At 40.1% G+C, this 6753-nt stretch overlaps 1 long non-coding RNA gene across 1 annotated transcript; it reads left to right on the forward strand.

Moving 5' to 3' along the window:
• Window positions 1-6: 6 nt before the first annotated feature.
• On the forward strand, window positions 7-6747 carry LOC122546097. The gene is made up of 3 exons (XR_006310663.1): window positions 7-2391; window positions 3472-3531; window positions 6067-6747. It is a non-coding gene; the product is annotated as an uncharacterized LOC122546097 (long non-coding RNA).
• The last annotated feature ends 6 nt before the right edge of the window (window positions 6748-6753 follow it).

Here is a 6753-nt window from a genome sequence, read left to right on the forward strand (position 1 = left end):
AGTACTGGAGAAGCTCAGCAGCTGCTGCACATGGTCATAGACACCTTTGCTAATGTTCTGTAGACAGCATATCTTCAATATGAACTAATACAGTGTTGATATATCAGTAGGAAAAGTTCCAATATACAAGAAACCTGCTGACTCATAGAGCCAAAGGACAGGCTTGCGTGGAATGCCTGTGCAGGGTCGGAATGGACTCGATGGACCAATTGTTCTTTTTCTTCACTGCAAGGATTTTATGATTTTACTCAAATGCATTTTCTAATGTTTCCTATTTGTATTATCCAACCATCCCCAGTCCTGAACGTACTTTGTCACGTGGGAGTTAACTTACCGTTGTCACCTGTTCGTTCAATTTTTAAATGAATAAATTGATCCATGTTATAATGGAACAGTCCCCCCACGTGATACCAATCGGGTATAAATGAAAACTTTGTGATGATATCACATCGGCATTTCGTGCGGAGAGATTTCTGCACGTCGAGATTCATGCAGAAAGTATATTCTTTATTATATCAGATGGAGAAAATGTTTCGCACAATTCTTGTGACAATTCCTGGTGACTGCCTTGAAGATTTGAAATTGTGTGAATCTGCCTGAGGGTTATCTATGATTTCCCTCTGAAATTGACAATAATTGTTGGGCAGGTTGAGGCCACAGTCACGCAGCCGATTAGTGATTTAGTCTCAGACTACAGAGATCTTGTGGAATACCTATCATTGCAGATTCCAAAAGAAATACCTGGGAAGTTAAATTTTCGATTGCATAATTATTCACCTCTTCTGGCAACCTTTCAGTAATCTCCATTTCAATTGGAGACTCCAGAAAGTTTTGATGGAATTAATGAATAGACGCGTGTTTATGCCATGAATCGATCAAACTCATGTGGAAGTCGACCCCTAAGTTTTATATTTTCCATATATCTCGTGCACTACTATATTGCATTGTAGAACTCTCGCAAAGGAAACTGAATATTCTCATTAACGCAGTTAAACAAAATTGCATTCATTCATTCATACCTATAACTCGAATCATCACTCTTTGTTTACTGTATTTCAACTCTATTCATTCATTCATAACTCTCCTTTTCGCACTTGGTTTAGTGCATTAGTTTGTTTCAAAGTTATGAAAACTGAGGGTGAGGGAAAATCCCTTAACTGATAAACTTCTCGTTTTATTTTTGTCGTTTGTTCGTCCTTGTAAAACCTGGTACTGAGTGATTGTATAGATCTGTACTGATGAGAAGGGAATGAGATTGTTAGACAATTATATTAACTTGGTGTAAAAATTGCTTTGATGCCAGACAAAAGTGTTTGGATAAATATAAAGCTCTAAAGGGAATAGATAAAGCTGAGTACATTGACACGAAGCTGTGTGGTAGCTCTTGGAAGAAGCTCACTGCAGTTACAGTTTAAAAGTGGCAGTCACAAGTCTTCATCCAAATGTTACATTTTTTGAATATTATTCCAGGGGTGTTTTCTTTGGAATGGTACTGGGAGTGTGTAATACGTACAAGTCGTTTTCTTTCATTTCCTTCATGTGTTGTTTTGACATTGATGAGGTTATGCATTTACTGTGTATTCATTGCCTTTGAATCTGTGTTATAAGTACACAAGTTGAGTTAAGTAATTTTATCATCATTTCATTATTCATAAACTTCTGTAATGAAGTGTAAGGAATATTTGAGGCATTGTTCTTTCCGGCTCAGCAAGAGATCAATTTGTTAAATCAAAAGAATATTGTTTATGATCCAGCAAGATAGATTTACTTCTGGGTATTGGCTTATTCTGGAATTAATCACCTAGTATCTGAACAGACGTGAGGCTGTGAAAAAAATAGTACAACACGTAAGGAACTGATAAACTAACCCCACTCTTCATTCAGGCGATTCCCCAACTATAGCCCTCTACATCCAATATATGCTGCAGACCCTGATCAGACATCCACACTGAGACATAATTCCATATTACTTTTCATAACGTTACTGCTCTTCCACTCTGCACAGAACCAATGCAACACAAATTCCCTCGCCCCCTGCCAGTCTTGTAATAGTGGAACAACATGAGACACTGAGTGGCTCACAGGTTTTGTGCACAGTAATGTTCATCACCCCATAATGGGGATAGAATTGCTCTGAGAAGAGAATAAAAGGGATTTACAAGAATGTTGGCAGTGTCTGGGAATTACTTCGTTACTGCGAAAAGATGGATAGGGTCATTTTCTCCATGAAAGAGCAGAATGAGAGGTATTGTTTTTGATGTGTCCAAAATATTCAGAGTCTTGGATGAAGATCTCATCCAGAATCCAGGACACATTTACCAGGAGATGCAGAGCGAGAAAAAATACATGGAAGGATTATCAGGGACATGAGGGCTAACCCTTTCATTCATGGTACGTCTGGAATTCACGTCCCATTTTGGTTGGCGTGTGAGTTGGCAATGCATAACACATTTAAAGGGAACCGTAATCTGCAACTAAAATGAAGTAACTCTCAAACTTGTGGAACAGTTGCTGGAAAGTGCGATAAGAACAGAAGCTTGTATCTTCAGTTGATGCAGTCTTTAAAAAACACCTTCGTTTTTTCAGAAAGACTAAAGTGATTAGAGTGGATTCACTTGGTGATCTAAATGGTCTGTTTCTGTGCTGCGCGTTTCCATCAATTCTAAAGAATCATTGGAATAATGTGTAGTGTTAAAGTGAATTCCAGAGGACAGTGACTACGTTCTAGTGTTTCCCGAAGAAATGTTTGTGGAGTCAACATTTCTTCAATGCACAAAGTAATGTTGCATATGGAGGAATAATTGAAACGAAGATTACAATGTGAAAATTTGTAAAGTAGATTATTAGGTTAATATTACTTAACTTGTTACTCTCATCGTAAAATAAAGTGTTTTCCTTTAAAGAAGAGTTGTGAAGGCTTGTATTGTTTATGACCTGCTACGTATTCACATGATCAGTTTAAGTATTAGATGCACCTGACATGACCAGAGCACAACAGAGAGTCAGAGAAACCTGATGTTCAGTATATCATAATGGGTTGTTCATGGAATGCAGCAGCCGTGATCAATGATTGCAGTATTGAACTGTTTTGTTTTGAATTATGTGGTTTATTCATGAAATACCAACACGCACATTCCAAAACAATTTGATTCAGACAATGTAAAGAATACAATAAAAACATTACAAATGTAATGTTTTTATTGTATTCTTTACATTTTGGTTTCTTTGGTTTCTTTGTTGTACATGTAAAATTAGAACATGTGCGAAACATGATAAGGAATTGTTAACTTTCCAAACCAAATTATGAGAGACTCATTGAGTTAAGAGTTCCTCAGTTTATCATCACAAAGAGAGTTTAAATGGTGGCTTGTGATTTTATTGATGAAACAAACCTTTCTTAGCTCTGTTAGAATTCTCCATCGAACAATTACATCCTCTCAAATGTAATAACTCATGTTTCTTATAATATAGTGACCAGATGACAGTCGGTAATCCTAGAAAGAGGACGGAAAATCAATGTGGCTGCAACAGGTGCGTCTTTTCTGAGCTATCTTAGGTGTTAGAGCTGATTTCCTCTAATTCTGAGAACAGTAATTATTGTTTTTGAAGCTGTTGCTCTGTTGTGGATCTTCATTTTGATCCAATGACTGGGAAGGAACAGCAGCATATTTACACATCCGAATGGTGAGTGGCGTGGAGGGGAACTTTCAGGAGTGACGTTCCCAAGTACTTGATGTCCTTGTCCTTCTAGATGGAAGTGGTCACGGGGTTTGAAAGGTGATATCTGAAAATCTTTGGCGAATTTCTGCAGTGCATCTTGTAGAGAGTACACGCTGCTTCTACTGAGCGCCAGTGGTGGGGATTGACTGTTTATAGATGTGATTCCAATCAAGCAGGTTGATGTGTCCTGGATAGTATCAAGCTTCTTGCACCCATACAGGCAAATGGGGAATGTTCCATCACATTCTTAACTTGTACTTTGTAGATGGTGGATAGACATTGGGATGTCAGGAGTTGGGTTACTCACAGCAGTATCCCCAGTCTCTGACCTGGTCTTGCAGCTATTGTGTTTATCTGGTGGGTCCAGTCGAGTTGCTGGTCAATGGTAACCCAAAGATTCTTGACAGTGGGGGACTCAGTGATTGTCATACCGTTGAATGTCAAGGGGCAGTGTTTAGAGTGTCTATTCCTGGTCACGGTCATTGTCTGGCCTTTGTGTGGCCGAATGTTATTTGTCACTTGTTCGCCCAAACCTGAATATTGTCCAGAATATGTTGCAATTGAGCATGGACTGCATCAGTATCTGACGAGTCCGGAATTGTTCTGAACACTGTGCAGAACATCGGCAAACATCTCCACTTCTGACCTAATGACAGAAAGAAAATCATTAATGAAGCAACTGAAGTGTGTTGGGCCTCGGACACTTGCCTAACAAACTCCTGCAGAGATCTCCTGGAGCTGAGGTGACTCACCCACCATAATCACAACTATCTTTCATCATTTAGATCAATGATTTGGATGTGAACATAGGAGGTATTTTCAGTTTGCAAATGAAACCAGTGGACAGTGAAGATTACCTCACGGTACAAAGGAATTTGATCAGATGGGCCAATGGCCGTGGAGTCGTAGATGGAGTTTTATTTAGGTAAGTTGAGGTGCTGCAATTTGGAAAGGCAAATCAGGGCAGGACGTGTCCACGTAATGGTAAGTGGAAAGTTTTGCTGAACAAAGATACCTTGTAATGAAGGTTAATAGTCGTTGAAAATCACATCTCAAAGAAGAGGTTTGGTATGCTCCCCTTTATTGGTCAGAGCATTGTGTGTAGGAATTGAGACGTCATGTTGTGACTATGCAGGACATTAGTGAGGCGTCTTTTGCATTAGAGGTTTATAAAATCGTGAAGTCGTGGAAAGGATAAAGAGACAAAACCTCCTCCCTGGGGCGGGGGAATGCAGAACTGGAGTGCATAGTTTTGGTGAGAGGGAATTGTATAAAAGACACCTAAGAGGCAGCGTTTTAACACAAAGGGTGGAACGTGTATGGAATGAGCTGCCAGTGGCAATGGTGGAGGCTAATACGGTTGCAATGTTTAAAAGACATCTGGATGGATATAACAACAGGAAGGGTATGGACGCATATGTGCCCTGTGCTGGCAGATGGAACGAAATTGGGTAGGAATATCTGGTCAACATGGAAGAGTTTGAACCGAAATGTCTGTTGCTCTGCTGTACAACTCTGTGACTCTACGACTTTATTTGTGGTCTCACTTGTGGAAGGAGGATGTTGTGCAACTTCGAAGGGTTGCATAAAAGAAAGGATGTTGACAAGATTGGAGAGTTGGGGCGAAATGGACAGGATGAACAGGCTGGGACTGTTTTCCCTGGACAGTTGGATGATGAGGGGTGATCTTATGGAGTTTTATAAAAACAGGAGGGGCACGGACAGAGTAAATAGACAAGGTCTTTTCCCTGTGGTGGGAGAGTCCATAACAAGAGGGCATAGGTTTAAGATGAAATGGGAAATTTTTATAAGGCACGTAAGGGTTATAAATTTCATGCAGAGGATGGCTTGTGTATGGAATGAACTGCCAGAAGGAATGTTGGATGCTGGGCCTTTACAGTATTTAGACGATAGCTGATTTGTTAATTGAATAGAAAGGGTTGAGAGGGAAATGGGGGCCTATGGGACCAGATTTATTTAGGATATCTGGTCGATACGGATGATTCAGGCTAACGGGTCTGTTTCGATGCTGTATATCTCTATTACTCCAACTATGTCCGGTGTGTGAAGAGCAGTTGAACAAATGTTCCATCAAGATGTGAATGTCAACTTTTTAAATCTCAGGTCCCTGATAGAAATGAATCCTTGTGAATTGGTTGCAATGATAGGGTCTTGTGCGGTGGGAATCCTAAGATGGTGTTTTGAGTTCAGTGAATCATGTTCACATGAAAATGTTCTGATGAAGAGTTACTTCATTAACTCTGTTTCTCTCCCCACAGATATTGCCGTACCTGTTGGGTTTTTCCAGTTACATCTGATTATGTTTCATGTTTTTATGTTTCATAGATCCCTTTTATTATTTCATTAAAATACTTCACTTCCAAACCTGCCTCACAGAGGAATTCTAAGAATGAGAGAATCAGACAGTACAGAAGAGACCCTTCCGTCCATCCAGTTTGTGCTGTTAAAGCGACACAAAATCTACACTCATTCCAGCTTAAAGAACTGTACTCGTAGTCCTGAATGCTGTGCTCCTTCAAGTTTTCATCTCGGCAGTTTTTCACGTTTATGAGGTTTCCTGCTTCCACCATTCTCCCAGGCACTGATTTACCAGGCCCCACCACTCTCTGGCTGAAAACCTCTTGCTCGGATCCCCGCTAAAACCTTTCCCTTTCATCCTAAAAATGATTTCCTCCTGCCATCTCTTGATTGCCTGCCCACGTTTAGTCAAAGCCAGGATTGAGGAGCTTCGAAATGGGTCAGCCCATTGGAGCTGACATGTTCAAACTCGACATCTGAACCCTTCAAATGGCCCCAATTAAGATCTTCCATTGCTCTCTGGTCTGATGCGGAGAACGTTTGATAATTAATTTCCGATTTGCATTTCACATCGTGTCACTTTCAGGGAATTTCTTGCTGACTTTGGTCCTTGCACGTGTTAAATGGAACCTGTCAAATGCACAATGCACTGCCTTTTGGCTATGGCAACATCGGATCTAATGTTCATTGTCATGAAGATCATACTGTGACAAC

Source organism: Chiloscyllium plagiosum, unplaced genomic scaffold (assembly GCF_004010195.1).
Source record: "Chiloscyllium plagiosum isolate BGI_BamShark_2017 unplaced genomic scaffold, ASM401019v2 scaf_50408, whole genome shotgun sequence".
Taxonomy (NCBI): Eukaryota; Metazoa; Chordata; class Chondrichthyes; order Orectolobiformes; family Hemiscylliidae; genus Chiloscyllium; species Chiloscyllium plagiosum.